At 40.0% G+C, this 18,908-nt stretch overlaps 1 protein-coding gene across 3 annotated transcripts in view; it reads left to right on the top strand.

Annotated features, from left to right (window-relative positions):
- Nucleotides 1–18,908, top strand: part of tafa5a (TAFA chemokine like family member 5a) — a 552,376-nt gene that overhangs the window by 424,841 nt on the left and 108,627 nt on the right. The gene's annotated exons all lie outside the window — the stretch shown is intronic.

Genomic DNA, 18,908 nt, shown 5'->3' on the forward strand with positions numbered 1-18,908 from the left:
ACGCAAAACATTGTAAGATGAATCGTGGTAACATTAAAATGCAGTAATATAACATGTCGTGAGACAAAATAACGTAACGCGAAATGCGGTAACAGAAAACACCGTAACATGAAACGTTACAACATGAAATTTTGTAACCTCAAATGTTGTTACGCGAAATATCGAAACACGAAATGCCATAACAGGAAACACTAACATGAAACGTTATAACATATGTTGTAACACGAAATGCAGTAACAGGAAATACCGTGACGCGAAATACTGTTACACGGATTGTTGTATGTTACACAATACGCCGAAATTTCTCCTCCTTCTGATCATTTAAGTCTAATTTCACTTTACCGCCATCAGAAGAGTCTTCCTCACGCTTGGTTCACATAATAAAAAGAAAGTTAAGTAAAGTTAAGTAAAAAGAAGGAAAGAGACGTGCGCTTGGCGACAGTATTCTGCCTTGCACACGTAACTGGTCTTTTTGTACTGTATGAATTATTTAGGAGGACAGTGTACGTAAGTAACCACAAAACTTCGTAGCACAAATTGTCGTAACACAAAATGTCGCATCGTGAATATGAATCGCTGCAACACGAAACATCGTAACACAAAACGTTGCAACATGAAACATTGTAACATGAAACGTTGTAGCATGAAATGTTGTAACATGAAATGTTGTAACATGAAACGTTGTAACGTGAAATGTCGTAACACAACCTTGTACAAACCCCGTTTCCATATGAGTTGGGATATTGTGTTAGATGTAAATATAAACGGAATACAATGATTTGCAAATCATTTTCAACCCATATTCAGTTGAATATGCTACAAAGACAACATATTTGATGTTCAAACTGATAAACATTTTTTTTTTTTTTTGCAAATAATCATTAACTTTAGAATTTGATGGCAGCAACACGTGACAAAGAAGTTGGGAAAGGTGGCAATAAATACTGATAAAGTTGAGGAATGCTCATCAAACACTTATTTGGAACATCCCACAGGTGAACAGGCAAATTGGGAACAGGTGGGTGCCATGATTGGGTATAAAAGTAGATTCCATGAAATGCTCAGTCATTCACAAACAAGGATGGGGCGAGGGTCACCACTTTGTCAACAAATGCCTGAGCAAATTGTTGAACAGTTTAAGAGAAACCTTTCTCAACCAGCTATTGCAAGGAATTTAGGGATTTCACCATCTACGGTCTGTAATATCATCAAAGGGTTCAGAGAATCTGGAGAAATCACTGCACGTCAGCAGCTAAGCCCGTGACCTTCGATCCCTCAGGCTGTACTGCATCAACAAGCGACATCAGTGTGTAAAGGATATCACCACACGCTCAGGAACACTTCAGAAACCCACTGTCAGTAACTACAGTTGGTCGCTACATCTGTAAGTGCAAGTTAAAACTCTCCTATGCAAGGCGAAAACCGTTTATCAACAACACCCAGAAAGGCTGTCGGCTTCGCTTGGCCTGAGCTCATCTAAGATGGACTGATACAAAGTGGAAAAGTGTTCTGTGGTCTGACGAGTCCACATTTCAAATTGTTTTTGGAAACTGTGGACGTCAAAGAGGAAAAGAACCATCCGGATGGTTATAGGCGCAAAGTTGAAAAGCCAGCATCTGTGATGGTATGGGGGTGTATTAGTGCCCAAGACATGGGTAACTTACACATCTGTGAAGGCGCCATTAATGCTGAAAGGTACATACAGGTTTTGGAGCAACATATGTTGCCATCCAAACAATGTTACCATGGACGCCCCTGCTTATTTCAGCAAGACAATGCCAAGCCACGTGTTACATCAACGTGGCTTCATAGTAAAAGAGTGCGGGTACTAGACTGGCCTGCCTGTAGTCCAGACCTGTCTCCCATTGAAAATGTGTGGCGTATTATGAAGCCTAAAATAGCACAACGGAGACCCCCGGACTGTTGAACAACTTAAGCTGTACATCAAGCAAGAATGGGAAAGAATTCCACCTGAGAAGCTTAAAAAATGTGTCTCCTCGGTTACTGAGTGTTGTTAAAAAGAAAGGCCATGTAACACAGTGGTGAACATGCCCTTTCCCAACTACTTTGGCACGTGTTGCAGCCATGAAATTCTAAGTGAATTATTATTTGCAAAAAAAAAAATTGTTTATGAGTTTGAACATCAAATATGTTGTCTTTGTAGTGCATTCAATTGAATATGGGTTGAAAAGGATTTGCAAATCATTGCACTCCGTTTATATTTACATCTAACACAATTTCCCAACTCATATGGAAACGGGGTTTGTAACACAAAACGTAACACAAGACGTTGGGACATGAAACATTGTAACGTGGAATGTCGTAACTCAAAATGTTGGAACACAAAACGTTGGAGCATGAGACATTGTAACGGGAAACATTGTCACATGAATCGGTGCAACATGAAATGCTGTTACACAAAACGTTGATACTATGTAACAAGAAACATTGCGACATGAATCGGCGTAACATGAAATGCCGTAACACGAAATGTCGTAACACAAAAACGCTCCCAACATGAAACTTTAAAACTTGAAATGCTGTAACGCGAAACGTTGCGACACAATGCGCCGTAACATAAAAACATCGTAACACTAAGTGCCATAACACAAAACACCGTAACACGTCGGAACACAAGGACCGCCTCTACCTAATTACTGTAGCACAAAAACGCCAGGCCAAATCCCAAACCCTACAGGAGTGCTCTGGTGTTTCAAAAAATGGCCGAAGATCCTCTATAACAGGGGTCACCAACGCGGTGCCCGCGGGCACCAGGTCGCCCGTAAAGACCAGATGAGTCGCCCGCTGGCCTGTTCTAAAAATAGCTCAAATAGCAGCACTTACCAGTGAGCTGCCTCTATTTTTTAAATAGTATTTATTTACTAGCAAGCTGGTCTCGCTTTGCTCGACATTTTTAATTCTAAGAGACAAAACTCAAATAGAATTTGAAAATCCAAGAAAATATTTTAAAGACTTGGTCTTCACTTGTTTAAATAAATTCATTTTTTTTTTTTACTTTGCTTCTTATAACTTTCAGAAAGACAATTTTAGAGAAAAAATACAACCTTAAAAATGATTTTAGGATTTTTAAACACATATACCTTTTTACCTTTTAAATTCCTTCCTCTTCTTTCCTGACAATTTAAATCAATATTCAAGTAAATGTATTTTTTTTTATTGTAAAGAATAATAAATACATTTTAATTTAATTCTTCATTTTAGCTTCTGTTTTTTCGACGAAGAATATTTGTGAAATATTTCTTCAAACTTATTACGATTAAAATTCAAAAAAATTATTCTGGCAAATCTAGAAAATCTGTAGAATCAAATATAAATATTATTTCAAAGTCTTTTGAATTTATTTTAAAATGTTTGTTCTGGAAAATCTAGAAGAAATAATGATTTGTCTTTGTTACAAATATAGCTTATGTCATGTCTGTGTAATCATGTTTTGTTTTAGTCATGTTTTGTTTTAGTTATTGGACTCTTTAGTTTCTGGGTTTTCACTCACTTGTCTTGTTTCCATGATTACCCATTAGTTTCACTTGTTCCACGTTTGGACTCATTGTGCACTCTTGTTTGTCACCATAGCAACCCATTAGTTTTCACCTGTCACGTCACGCACCTGTTTCACGTTTTGAGTCACGCACCTGTTTTCGTTAATCATGTCTGTAATATTTAAGTTCATTGTTTTCAGTTTGTCTTTCTGGTGACATCCCACATTTATGCTCTGCACATTTCTGACACTTTTTTCATGTCCATCGTTCACGCTGCTCCTTTTGTCCATGCCAAGTAAGTTTTGTTTATTAATGCCACAGTTAGTGTTTTTTTTGTTGTTCATAGTTTCTGCCTTTGTGCAAGTATTTGTTTTCATAGCCAAGTTGTTTCTCCGCCACTGTGCACGCTTTTCGTTTAAAATTAAATAAATATGTTCTCACATTCCCGTCTTGCCCGGGCCAACTTTCCGTTGCCTTCTAAAAAAAACTAAACCCCAGGACCAAGTCATGACAGTAACGAAAAGCACGCACAGTGGCGGAGAAACAACTTGGCAATGAAAACAAATACTTGCACAAAGGCTGAAACTATGAACAACAAAAAAAACACTAACTGTGGCATTAATAAACAAAACTTACTTGGCATGGACAAAAGGAGCAGCGTGAACGATGGACATGAAAAAAGTGTCAGAAATGTGCAGAGCATAAATGTGGGATGTCACCAGAAAGACAAACTGAAAACAATGAACTTAAATACTACAGACATGATTAACGAAAACAGGTGCGTGACTCAAAACGTGAAACAGGTGCGTGACATGACAGGTGAAAACTAATGGGTTGCTATGGTGACAAACAAGAGTGCACAATGAGTCCAAACGTGGAACAGGTGAAACTAATGGGTAATCATGGAAACAAGACAAGGGAGTGAAAAGCCAGAAACTAAAGAGTCCAATAACTAAAACAAAACATGACTAAAACAAAACATGATTACACAGACATGACAGCTTGGTCCAATTTGTTATATATTGTAACAAAGTGCAGATTGGATTATAACCTATTTAAAACATGTCATCAAAATTCTAAAATTAATCTTAATCAGGAAAAATTACTAATGATGTCCCATTAATATTTTTTTTGAATTTTTCAAAAATATTCGAATTAGCTAGTTTTTCCTCTTCTTTTTTTCGGTTGAATTTTGAATTTTAAAGAGTCGAAATTGAAGATAAACTATGTTTCAAAATTAAATTTTCATTTTTTTCGTGTTTTCTCCTCTTTTAAACTGTTCAATTAAGTGTTTTTTTCATCATTTATTCTCTACGAAAAACCTTCCGTAAAAGATAAATATCATTAATTATTAATAATAACATAGAGGTAAAGGTAAATTGAGCAAATTGGCGATTTCTGGCATTTTATTTAAGTGTGTATCAAACTGGTAGCCCTTCGCATTAATCAGTACCCAAGAAGTAGCTCTTGGTTTCAAAAAGGTTGGTGACCCCTGCTCTATAATATTCCTGTGAGAACCGGCGTCCTCTGCAGTGAACGTTTGTTTTTGGTCCGTTTCTTTGGTCCGAATGTGATGCAAAACACAAAACGTCCACTGGAGAGGACGCCGGTTCTCAGGTTGTCCTCTCGTGTGTACGACAGCAACAAGGCTGTTGTGAATAAATCTCATGCATATAAAAATCAGGAGTCAAAGATCCATAAACAAAGCTATTAGTATTCATAAAGAGCGGCTAACCTGATAACAAGCAGGCCTTATATATTAACGCCAATGATTAGCTCTTATCTCTTTTGGAGGGAAATTATTATTCACGCTGTATTGCAGTTTCGCTTAATTGGAATTTGTTTAGCCAGATTTATAAGAGAGCAAAGAGGGAATAAACAGATTCATTGGCGGAAGGCGAGTGTTGGGAGGTGTGTGTGTGTGTGTGTGTGTGTGTGCGTAAAAGGTTATGCATTATTGAAGGCGGATTAGTTTGGGATGTCGAGGGCAAGAAGGCTGAGAAGACAAGACAACAAGCAGGAAATCAAACCTTTCGTTTTGAAAATATACAAACACAGCGTATAATTGTTTGAGTGGGTTGTTTGCAGCCAGCATGGTGGTGTTGTGGGGTGTTCTACTTCCATCTTAAATATGTCAATGTGTCATTTCTCATCATCCTCAGCTGAGTCACCTTCATTAGCGCTGCACGCATCTTGCGTGATGTCTCCAGTATGCTGTTTGACCCCAATCCACTTTCTAGGGCCCGCAATGGCCCATTGCAAAAGGACTCCCACAGGGAGTCCTTATGCAATGGGACATAAGGACCTATTGAATTTCTAAGGTTTTATTATTATTAGGGCCCGCATGGCCCATTGTATAAGGACTCCTAAAGGGAGTCCTTATACAATGGGACATAAGGACCTATTGAATTTGTAAGGTTTTATTCTTTAATCTTCCGCCGCCACATTAAACTGTAATTTGACCCACTTAACATGCTTCAAAACTCACCATATTTGACCCACACATCAGGACCTGCGAAAATTGCCTTTTTAAAAAAAAAAACGAACCACAAAACTCAAAATTGCGCTCTAGCGCCCCCTAGGAAAAAAAAAAAAAAACTAGACTGCCTGTAACTCCCACTAGGAAGGTCGGAGAGACATGAAACAAAAACCTCTATGTAAGTCTGACTTAGACCTACTTTTCATAATAGTACATTGTCGGGCTAAAATCAACAGGAAGCTGGCAATTCCCCCTTCAAGACAAAAAAGTACTAAAAACAGTCACTTTTGCCTCTTTGAGCTGTAATTTGACACCCTTAACATGCTTCAAAACTCACCAAACTGAACGCACACATCGGGACTAGCAGAAATTGCGATCTAAAAAAAAAACCTAACCCCAAATCTCAAAATTGCGCTCTACTGCAATTTTTTACTAAAACGCAAAAAAAACTGCTCCTCGGAAGAAAAAAATGACAAAACTGCCTGTAACTCCCACTGGGAAGGTCGGAGAGACATGAAACAAAAACCTCTATGTAGGTCTTACTTAGACCTACATTTCATAAATTGACAACCCCCAGCAAAAATCAACAGGAAGTTAGCTATTCCCCCTTCAAAACAATTTTTTTGTAAAAACCGGTCACCTTCCTTCAAAATCTATCTCCTCTGAGCGCGTTTGTCGTTTCGGCTTCAAACTAACACAGGAGAGAGATTAAACCATTGTGTATAAAATAACAGAACAGCGTTTTAATACCTGCTCCGGTTTTGATTTTATGACCCTTCAAAGACCCGCTGCGCTGCTGTTTTTTTAAGATGGCTGCTTAAAAGCAGGAAGCACCAGCGTGCCCACACAATGCAGACAAGGTAGGTACACTAGACAAAAGTATTGGGACACTTCAGACTACCACCGGACAAAAGTATTGGGACACTTAGGCCGGAAACTGGACAAAAGTATTGGGACACTTAGGCCGAAAACTGGACAAAAGTATTGGGACACTTGGGACTACAACTTGACAAAAGTATTGGGACACTTAGGACTACAACTTGCCAAAAGTATTGGGACACTTGGGACTAAAACTGGACAAAAGTATTGGGACACTTAGGACTACAACTTGCCAAAAGTATTGGGACACTTGGGACTAAAACTGGACAAAAGTATTGGGACACTTAGGACTAGCACCTGCCAAATACGCGGGCCCGACCAACGCTGCTTGCAGCTTTAATTATTATTATTATTATTATTCTTCCGCAGCTTTGCGCACTACTTTGACCCCCTTAACATGCTTCAAAACTCACCAAATTTTACACACACATCAGTAATATACGGCAAAACTTTTTATCAAACAACCAAATCTCAAAACTCAAAATTGCGCTCTAGCGCCCCCTAGAAAAAAAAAAGTGAGGTGGGATCTGGGGTGGAGGTCTGGAAGTAATCTGACTAGCATGTTCTGGGATGTTTGGAGTCTAGATGTGAGGGTTTTGGAGGTGCTAGGGTACCAGGAGGTGCATGCGTAATGGAAAAAGGGTTGAATGAGAGATCCCGCTAGAATCTTCATGGTGCTTTTGTTTACCAGAGAGGAGATTCTGTAGAGAAATCTCGTTCGTTGGTTGACCTTTTTGATTACCTTGGTTGCCATTTTATCACAGGAAAGATTAGCCTCTAGAATGGAACCTAGGTAGGTGACCTCATCCTTCCTGGTGATAACAATGTCATGAACAGAGCAGCGACGACACCCGCCATACCTGGTGGCGCCATTTTTTTTTAAAAGGCAGTAATTTCTACGTAGGGAGCTATGGTTTACTGAGGGGAAAAAAAATCCGAAACAGCTGTCATCAAAGGTGGGTAGAAAGCTAATTGTGTGGTGCCATTGTATGAGTGCTGCCGACACCGGGGAGCTAAGAGTCACTGAGGGGAATATTATTTCCTAAATAGCTGGCACCACAAGTGAGGAGCAAGAAAAGTGTGTGTTGCCTACAGTCATTAATGGTGGTAGTAGCACCATGCTATGGATCTGCATGAGTGCTGGAGAGCTACGGTTATTTGAAAAAAACATGCTTTCCTAAAAATCTGGCATGGTAACTAAGTAGGAAGATAATTGTGTTCTTCCTTGGGGTGGTAGTGTTATGGTAAGAGTGCTGACAGCACAAAAGAGCTATGGTTCACTGAGGGAAACAATATTTCCTGTAAAGCTTGCACCACATGTGAGTAGCAAGGTAGTTAGTCGTGCCTGGTTTTGGTAGCGCCATGGTATGGAACTGCATGAGTGCTACGGTTATTTAAGGGGAAATAGGCTTTCCTACAAAGCTGGCACCGCAAGTAAGTAGCAAGATAATTGTGTCTTCCCAGGTGGTGGCAGCACCATGGTACGAGTGCTACCAACACTGAGGAACTATGGTTCACTGAGGGAATTCCTAAAAGGCTGGTAGCACCAGCTGCATGAGTGCTGCCATCGCTGGGGAGCTGTGGTTCAATTGAAGGTAACCATAAACAACAATTGCTGTGTGTTGGATGATGAATCGGTACTGCTTTTCAAGCTGTACACTGACTACTACTACTACTAATAATAATAACCAGAGGTGGGTAGAGTAGCCAGAAATTGTACTCAAGTAAGAGTACTGTTACTTTAGAGATTTATTACTCAAGTAAAAGTAAGGAGTAGTCACCCAAATATTTACTTGAGTAAAAGTAAAAAGTATGTTGTGAAAAAACTACTCAAGTACTGAGTAACTGATGAGTAACATACACACACACACACACATATATATATATATATATATATATATATATATATATATATATATATATATATATATATATATATATATATATACATTGATATATACAATATATATATACATACATATACATTGATATATACAGTATATAATTTATATGTATTTATTTTGCTGTTTTTGTTTACATGTTAAAGGTGTTTTAATGAATATACATGCATGTTTAACACATATAGATTCCTTTCTTTCATGAAGACTAGAATATAAGTTGGTGTATTACCTGATTCTGATGACTTGCGTTGATTGTAATCAGACAGTAGTGATGATAGCGTCCACATTTTCAAATGGAGGAGAAAAAAAGTTCCTCCTTTCTGTCTAATACCACATGAAAGTGGTGGGTTTTTGGCATCTTATTTGTCCAGCTTCCATATTCGTTTTTATACACTTTACAAGAAATATATTGGCGTCAAACTCCTTAGCTTGCTAGCTTGTTTGCGCTGGCTTTCGGAGACTCTTATTTTGAAAGCGCAGGCGCGGTGGAGCGGCACTTTTATTGTGAAGACAGGAACTGAGCATTCAGTCTTTAGGCTTTTGACGGGATGTACGTTTGAAATAAAAAAGTATCTTTTTTCCTTCACACTTTTGATTGATTGATTGGAACTTTTATTATTAGATTGCACAGTACAGTACATATTCCCTACAATTGACCACTAAATGGTAACACCCCAACAAGTTTTTCAACTTGTTTAAGTCAGGTCATGTGACCGCCTGGCTCTGTTTGATTGGTCCAACGTCACCAGTGACTGCATCTGATTGGTGGAACGAAGTGAAACGTCACCAGTAACGCAGGCACTTTGAAGGTCTGTCTGACAGACCAAAACAAACAAAGCGTGCATTAACAGATCGATAAAAATTAGTAGCGAGTAGCGAGCTGAATGTAGATAAAAGTAGCGGAGTAAAAGTAGCGTTTCTTCTCTATAAATATACTTAAGTAAAAGTAAAAGTATGTTGCATTAAAACTACTCTTAGAAGTACAATTTATCCCAAAAGTTACTCAAGTAGATGTAACGGAGTCAATGTAGCGCGTTACTACCCACCTCTGATAATAACATATTTTATTTGTAAAAAGCACTTTACATTGAGTAAACAATCTCAAAGTGCTACAGTGTATTAAAAAAATTAAAATATAATAAAAAATAAAAAAGATAAAAAACTAGAACAGCCAAATAGCTATGACTAGTATGCATATATCTAAAAAAAAAAGGCTTTTTAAAAAAAAAGGGTTTTTTAAGCCTTTTTTAAAAGCATCCACAGTCTGTGGTGCCCTCATGTGGTCAGGGAGAGTGTTCCACAGACTGGGAGCGGCGGAACAGAAAGCCCGGTCTCCCATTGTTCGTAGCTTTGTCCTCCGAGGTTGGAGGAGGTTAGCCTGTCCGGAGCGGAGGTGTCGTGTGGAGGATTTGGGGGTGAGTAGTTCTTTGAGGTAGAGGGGGGCATTTCCATGGAGGCACTGGTGGGTTAGTAGGGAGACTTTGAATTCAATCCTTTAAAAAAAAAAAAAAAAAAAAAAAAGTGTCATCATGTGTGCTTACGGACTGTATCCCTTGCAGACTATATTGATATATAATGTAGGAACCAGAGATATTAATAACAGAAAGAAACAACCCTTTTGTGTGAATGAGTGTGAATGGGGGAGGGAGGTTTTTTGGGTTGGTTCACTTATTGTAAGTGTATCTTGTGTTTTTATGTTGATTTAATTAAAAACATATATATACCGTATTTTCCGCACCATAAGGCGCCCTGGGTTATAAGCCGCGCCTTCAATGAACGGCATATTTCAAAACTTTGTCCACCTATAAGCCGCCCCGTGTTATAAGCCGCATCTAACTGCGCTAAAGGAATGTCAAAAAAACAGTCAGATAGGTCAGTCAAACTTTAATAATATATTAAAAACCAGCGTGATGTGGGCGCGCACGGAGTCGTATATCAACATGGACGGAGCTGCGTGAAAAAAGCCACCCGGCCTCTTCGCGTAAACTTACCTTAACCACTCGCTCATCTTTTCTTCATCCATCCTTTCGAGTTAGCTTTTATGATGACGCCGGCTGGAAAGGTCTCTTTTGGCAAGGTCTTCCTTTTGAATATCACCATGGGTGGAAGTTTCTGGCCATTAGCATGGCAAGCTAGAACCACAGTGAAGGATGACTTCTCATTCCCTGTGGTGCGAATATTCACCGTACGTGCTCCCGTTGTATCCACAGTGCGGTTCACAGGAATATCAAAAGTCAGTGGAACCTCGTCCATGTTGATAATGTTCTCTGGCCGGATCTTTTTTTCAGCTATCTTGTTTTTACAATATGCACGGAAAGTAGCCAGCTTTTCTTGAAAGTCTTTAGGCAGTTGCTGTGAAATAGTAGTCCGTGTGCGGATGGAGAGATTGCGTCTTTTCATGAACCGGATCCCTGTCGCTTAGTAGGAGCCATTTTGTGGTCTTTACAGATGTAAACACACAAAGGAAATGAAACGTACGGTAATATCCGCGCGCTTCTTCTTCTTCTACGCGGGCGGGTGGTTGCTTACAGTAGAAGAAGAAGCGCTTCCTGTTCTATGGGGGCGGGTGCTTACCTTGGCGGTTGCTTGCGTAGAAGAAGAAGCACTTCCTCTTCTACGGGGAAAAAAGATGGCGGCTGTTTACCGTAGTTGCGAGACCGAAACTTTATGAAAATGAATCTTAATATTTATCCATATATAAAGCGCACCGGGTTATAAGGCGCACTGTCAGCTTTTGAGAAAATTTGTGGTTTTTAGGTGTGCCTTATAGTGCGGAAAATACGGTATATATATTTCTTGTGCTGCCCGGTACCAATCGATGCACAGACTGGTACCGGGCCGCGGCCCGGTGGATGGGGACCAGTGCTGTATAGTATTTCTCCAGCAATGATCATGTGGTGACATAAATGATGCTATTTTGAGAGGTAATCATTGAAGTCGGACATCACTGAAGGCCTAGGTGGGAAACGCACGGGCCGCCACTGCACTTGAGTATGTAGTAATACTGCACGACTTGAGGGATTGAATATGTATTGTTGTGTATTTTGTGTACGCTGCGGTGTCAACGGCCTCACACTCAGCACTGATGGAGTGTTGTCTCTGCAGACTGCCTGCGTTAAACGATCTCCTTTTCCCACACGCGCTTGTTGTCGTTGACATTTCCTCCTCTGGCTCGCCGAGCCTCTGGGCTCTCCTTCACACACGTGTGTGTGTGTGTCCATAGATGTGTGTGTCCATTTATGTGTGTACGTGTGTGTGTGTGTGTGTGTGTGAGCCTCAACAAATCAGGGGTTAGTGTTGTCGCTCAGCCGCGCGGAAATGTCAGCGCACATCTGCGAGTGAACGATTGCGGCTCTACCTGCTGGCTTCCACACAACACACCCCGAAGCAAAGCGGCACGCCAACAATTATTAATAACTCTTACTTTTGTCCCGAGCTCCCCACATTGAGTTTGTTGTCCGACGTGCATCACGTCACGTGTTAGCAGGGAGCTTATTAAAACCCCCGACGTTTCTCCGCATCGGGACCCATTCGTCGCGGTTTACCTGACACATGAAACGTGACACAACGTTCCGTGTTGAATATCTTATGATGTGTTTGACCACAGCAACGGTTGCTACGTAGAGTGGCGCTTTCCGGCATGTTCAGCGGACTGCATTGCAAAATGAGTAACCCCCGCCTCCACCCAGGAATAAGGCCATATGAACCCCTACCCTACTGTACGTCTCAGCAAACGGGCCGTCAGCTATGTGCTTTTTGAGACTCTTTTCAACCCTCGGTGGGACAAAAGGTGACATTTTTGTTCCTTTTAGTAAATGTATTCCGTATTTTTATACTTTGTTATAATTTGTGTTGTGTGCCTCCATTATACTTTTCACAAGAGGATTTTTTTTTAGTCATTCTACAAATTTGACCTCGTGACAATATCTGATTTAAAAAAAAAAAGAAAAAAAAAAAAAAAAAGCTTTCAAAAGGGTAGAAAAACATAAAACATTAAGGGCCTGATCTACTAAACCCAAAACCAGTGAAGTTGGCACGTTGTGTAATTTGTAAATAAAAAGAGAATACAATGAATTGCAAATCCTTTTCAACTTACATTCAATTGAATAGACTGCAAAGACAATATATTTAATGTTCCAACTGAGAATCTTTTTTTTTTTTTTTTTTGTTGCAAATAATCATTAACTTAGAAATGAATGGCAGCAACACATTGCAAAAAAGTTTTCACAGGGGCAATTTTACCACTGTGTTACATGGCCTTTCCTTTTAACAACACTCAGTAAACGTTTGGGAACTGAGGAGACACATTTTTGAAGCTTTTCAGGTGGAATTTTTTCCCATTCTTGCTTGATGTACAGCTTAAGTTGTTCAACAGTCTGTTGTGGTATTTTAGGCTTCATAATGCGCCACACATTTTCAATGGGAGACGGGTCTGGACTACAGGCAGGCCAGTCTAGTACCCGCACTCTTTTACCACGAAGCCATGCTGTTGTAACACGTGGCTTGGCATTGTCTTGCTGAAATAAGCAGGGGCGTCCATGGTAACGTTGCTTGGATGGCAGCATATGTTGCTCCAAAACTTGTATGTATCTTTCAGCATTAATGGTGCCTTCAAACATGTGTAAGTTACCCATGCCTTGGGCACTATTACACCCCCATACCATCACAGATGCTGGCTTTTGAACTTTGCGCCTATAACAATCCGGATGGTTCTTTTCCTTTTTGTTCCGGACGACACGACGTCCACAGTTTCCAAAAACAATTTGAAATGTGGACTCGTCAGACCACAGAACACTTTTCCACTTTGCATCAGTCCATCTTAGATGAGCTCGGCGGCGTTTCTGGGTGTTGTTGATAAATGGATTTGGCTTTGCATAGTAGAGTTTTAACTTGCACTTACAGATGTAGCGACAAACTATAGTTACTGACAGTGGTGTTCTTGAGCCCATGTGGTGATATCCTTTACACACCGATGTCGCTTTTTGATGCAGTACCGCCTGAGGGATCGAAGGTCACCGGCATGCTGCTTACGTGCAGTGATTTCTCCAAATTCTCTGAACCTTTTGATGATATTAAGGACCATAGATGGTGAAATCCCTAAATTCCTTGCAATAGCTGGTTGAGAAATGTTGTTCTTAAACTGTTCGACATTTGTTGACAAAGTGGTGACCCTCGCCCCGTCCTTGTTTGTGAATGACTGAGCATTTCACGAAAGCTGCTTTTATACCCAATCATGGCACCCACCTGTTCCCAATTGGCCTGTTCATTCTAAATAAGTGTTTGATGAGCATTCCTCAACTTTGTCAGTCTTTTTTGCCACTTGTGCCAGCTTTTTTGAAACATGTTGCAGGCATCAAATTCCAAATGAGCTGATATTTGCAAAAAAAAAAAATGACGTTTTCCAGTTCGAATGTTAATAAATATCTTGTCTTTGCAGTCTATTCAATTGAATATAAGTTGAAAAGGATTTGCAAATCATTGTATTCTGTTGTTATTTACCATTTAGAGAATTTAAACTGTTTTTAGCTTTTACCTTTTTGAACTGTTTTTAACTTTTAAACTGTTTTTATCTAACAAAACTGTTCTTAGGGTAATTTATATTTGCTTTTTAAATGTGTATTTTTATTTCTGTTTTAAATGTTATTTTTTAGTCTGTCCTTTACCTCCGTTTCTTTGTGGTGTACAGCCCTTTGTTTTTCAACTGTGCTTGTCTTAAAAGGGCTTTATAAATAAAGTTGGTATGGTATGGTATGGTATTTACACAACGTGCCAACGTCACTGTTTTTTTTAATTTTTTTATATGTATATGTAATTTAGCAGGTATACAACTCAATGTCATTCATTTTGATATTTTACTAATGCTAACATGCTATTGTTTTCTTTTTTTAGCTGATTTTGCTCATATTTTTGGTTACATGACATTACCTGGCCAGTTAGCACTCGTTTCTAGCTCTTCAGCATTCACACGAAATCTCTACCGAAATTAAATTTTCTAGTTGTTTTGAGGATGAAAACTACCTAAATGGCCGCCGCATCCTTTGATTTGTCAGTCTGTGGCCCTCAGTGGAAAAAGTTTGGGCCCCGGGCGCACTCTTTTTAGGAATTTGCTGCAAAAAAGGTTTGTCTTCCAAGTCTTGAACTGGTCTCGGGGGCCGGTATGGTGTCTATTATGGTGCCCACCCTTTGCTTATACAGTAACAATTGTCACCGGCAATAAAAAATAAAATAAAAATTAAAGCTGCAAGCAGCGTTGTTCGGGCCCGCGTATTTGGCAGGTGGTAGTCCTAAGTGTCCCAATACTTTTGTCTACTTTTAGTCTGAAGTGTCCCAAGACTTTTGTCTAGTGTACCTACCTTGTCTGCATTGTGTGGGCACGTTGGTGCTTCCTGCTTTTAAGCAGCCATCTTACAAAAACAGCAGCGCAGCAGCATCAGCGCAGTGGTTCTTTGAAGGCTCATAAAATCAAAACCGGAGCAGTTATAAAAAAAAGCGCTTCCGTTGTTGTAAGCACAAGGGTTCAATCTCTCTCCTGTGTTAGTTTGAAGGCGAAACGACAAACGCGCTCAGAGGAGTTCGTTTTTGAAGGAAGGTGACCGTTTGTAAAAAAAAAAATTGTGTTGAAGGGGGAATATCAAACGTCCTGTTGATTTTTGCTGGGGGTTGTAAATGTATGAAATGTAGGTGTAAGTGAGACCTACGGAGAGGTTTTCGTTTCATGTCTCTCCGACCTTCCCAGTGTGAGTTACAGGCAGTTGTGTAATTTTTTTCTTCCGAGGAGCAGTTTTTTTTCCGTTTTATTAAAAAATTGCTGTAGAGCGCAATTTTTAAATTTGGGGTTAGGTTTTTTTATTAGATCGCAATTTGTGCCAGTCCTGATGTGTGTGTTCAGTTCGGTGAGTTTTGAAGCATGTTAAGGGGGTCAAATTACAGCTAAAAGAGGCAAAAGTGACTGTTTTTAGTACTTTTTTGTCTTGAAGGGGGAATTGCCAACTTCCTGTTGATTTTAGCCCGAGGATGTACAATTATGAGAAGTAGGTCTAAGTCAGACCTACATAGAGGATTTTGTTTCATGTTTTTCCGACCTTCCTAGTGGGAGTTACAGGCAGTCTAGTTTTTTTTTTCCTAGGGGGCGCTAGAGCGCAATTTTGAGTTTTGGGGTTTGGTTTTTTAATCAAAAGGCAATTTTCGCAGGTCCTGACGTGTGCGTCAAATATGGTGAGTTTTGAAGCATGTTAAGTGGGTCAAATTAGTGTTCGAAGAGGCGGCGGAATAATAATAATAATTAAAGCTGCAAGCAGCGTTGTTCGGGCCCGCGTATTTGGCAGGTGCTAGTCCTAAGTGTCCCAATACTTTTGTCTACTTGTAGTCTGAAGTGTCCCAAGACTTTTGTCTAGTGTACCTACCTTGTCTGCATTGTGTGGGCACGTTGGTGCTTCCTGCTTTTAAGCAGCCATCTTAAAAAAACAGCATTGCAGCAGCATCAGCGCAGAGGGTCTTTGAAGGGTCATAAAATCAAAACCGGAGCAGTTAATTAAAAAGCGCTTCTGTTGTTGTAATCACAAGAGTTCAATCTCTCTCCTGTGTTAGTTTGAAGGCGAAACGACAAACGCGCTCAGAGGAGTTCGTTTTTGAAGGAAGGTGACCGGTTTTTACAAAAAAATTGTTTTGAAGGGGGAATAGCAAAATTCCTGTTGATTTTTGCTGGGGGTTGTCAATTTATGAAAGGTAGGTCTAAGTGAGACCTACATAGAGGTTTTTGTTTCATCTCTCTCCGACCTTCCCAGTGGGAGTTACAGGCAGTTTTGTCAGATTTTTCATCCGAGGAGCAGTTTTTTGTGCGTTTCATTAAAAAATTGCGCTAGAGCACAATTTTGAGATTTGGGGTTAGGTTTTTATTAGATCACAATTTTTGCCAGTCCTGATGTGTGTGTTCAGTTCGGTGAGTTTTGAAGCATGTTAAGGAGGTCAAATTACAGCTGAAAGAGTCAAAAGTGACTGTTTTTAGTACTTTTTGTCTTGAAGGGGGAATTGCCAACTTCCTGTTGATTTTTGCCCGAGAATATACTATTATGAAATCTAGGTCTAAGTCACACCTACATAAAGGTTTTTGTTTTTTATCTCTCCGACCTTCCTAGTGGGAGTTACAGGCAGTCTAGTTTTTTTTTTTTGTAGGGGGCGCTAGAGCGCAATTCTGAGTTTTGTGGTTCGTTTTTTTTCTTAAAAAGGCAATTTTCGCAGGTCCTGATGTGTGGGTCAAATATGGTGAGTTTTGAAGCATGTTAAGTGGGTCAAACTACAGTTTAAAGTGGCGGCGGAAGAATAAAGAATAAAGAAATAATAAAACCTTACAAATTCAATAGGTCCTTATGTCCCATTGCATAAGGACTCCCAAAGGGAGTCCTTATGCAATGGGCCATGCGGGCCCTAATAATAATAATAATAAAACCTTAGAAGAACAATAGGTCCTTATGTCCCATTGCATAAGGACTCCCTGTGGGAGTCCTTTTGCAATGGGCCATTGCGGGCCCTAATAATAATAATAATAATAATAATAATAAAACCTTAGAAGAACAATAGGTCCTTATGTCCCATTGCGGGCCCTAATAATAATAATAATAATAATAATAATAATAAAACCTTAGAAGAACAATAGGTCCTTATGTCCCATTGCATAAGGACTCCCTGTGGGAGTCCTTTTGCAATGGGCCATTGCGGGCCCTAATAAATATCGTATGTAGGATCAGTCGAAAGCCAAGATGGGGGGGAAAAAAACCAAGTCAATATGAAATATTGTGCACGCTTCTTTGCATTGCTCAGGCACAGCACGGTGAGAATAAATTGCCAATTGTCCAACAATAAAAGTCTGAGGTAATAGGAGACAGCAGGCGCCTCCTTGAGTGCCGATGCTCGGTGGTAATGTGCACTTACTTGCATGCACCGTGGGGACATTTCTCCTCTCGCAGCAGGATGAAGAGCCCAGGGAGGAAAACCCTGACAGATTCATCGCGCCTCGCGTCAAATGAAGACGCAGTGAATTGGCGTAAAAGCTTATTTGACTCTGTCTGAGTTTTCGCCAACATGGCGGCGCATTAGAGAGGAGGAGGCGGCGTGCAGAAGGGAATTGATGAAGAACCGCGAGAAAAAAAAACCACGCACACACACACACACACGGATGCTTATTTGTATGCGCCAGCTCCAATTTACTGGCGGCTCATTGCAGAGGGAGATGGATATTGTTGATTTGCTGCATGCTAAACAATGTGAGTGGCAGAAAGTGCAACCTTGAAACAATGTGATGTATGGCGCCTCAATAAACACGCTTGTGCGTTTCCGCAGAATAATGCACATAAAGAGTTCAAATGCTGTGGAAACGATTTAAATAGTAAGCAAGAATTGTAGCATGGCAGCCAGAAAACACGCGCTGGCGTGCAAATGCGCACCCGGGTGGCGGCATCAGGGCGGCGGTAGATACAAAAATGTTCTATTTTGCAACTGAAAAAGTCTGGAAAGCATACTTGCCAACCTTGAGACCTCCGATTTCGGGAGGTGGGGGGTGGGGCGGGGGCGTGGCTAAGAGGGGAGGAGTATATTTACAGCTACAATTCATCAAGTCAAGTATTTCATATACAGGTAAAAGCCAGTAAATTAGAATATTTTGAAAAACTTGATTTATTTCAGTAATTGCATTCAAAAGGTGTAACTTGTACATTATATTTATTCATTGCACACAGACTGATGCATTCAAATGTTTATTTCATTTAATTTTGATGATTTGAAGTGGCAACAAATGAAAATCCAAAATTCCGTGTGTCACAAAATTAGAATATTACTTAAGGCTAATACAAAAAAGGGATTTTTAGAAATGTTGGCCAACTGAAAAGTATGAAAATGAAAAATATGAGCATGTACAATACTCAATACTTGGTTGGAGCTCCTTTTGCCTCAATTACTGCGTTAATGCGGCGTGGCATGGAGTCGATGAGTTTCTGGCACTGCTCAGGTGTTATGAGAGCCCAGGTTGCTCTGATAGTGGCCTTCAACTCTTCTGCGTTTTTGGGTCTGGCATTCTGCATCTTCCTTTTCACAATACCCCACAGATTTTCTATGGGGCTAAGGTCAGGGGAGTTGGCGGGCCAATTTAGAACAGAAATA

The sequence above is a fragment of the Nerophis lumbriciformis genome, linkage group LG05 (genome assembly GCF_033978685.3).
Source record: "Nerophis lumbriciformis linkage group LG05, RoL_Nlum_v2.1, whole genome shotgun sequence".
Classification (NCBI taxonomy): Eukaryota; Metazoa; Chordata; class Actinopteri; order Syngnathiformes; family Syngnathidae; genus Nerophis; species Nerophis lumbriciformis.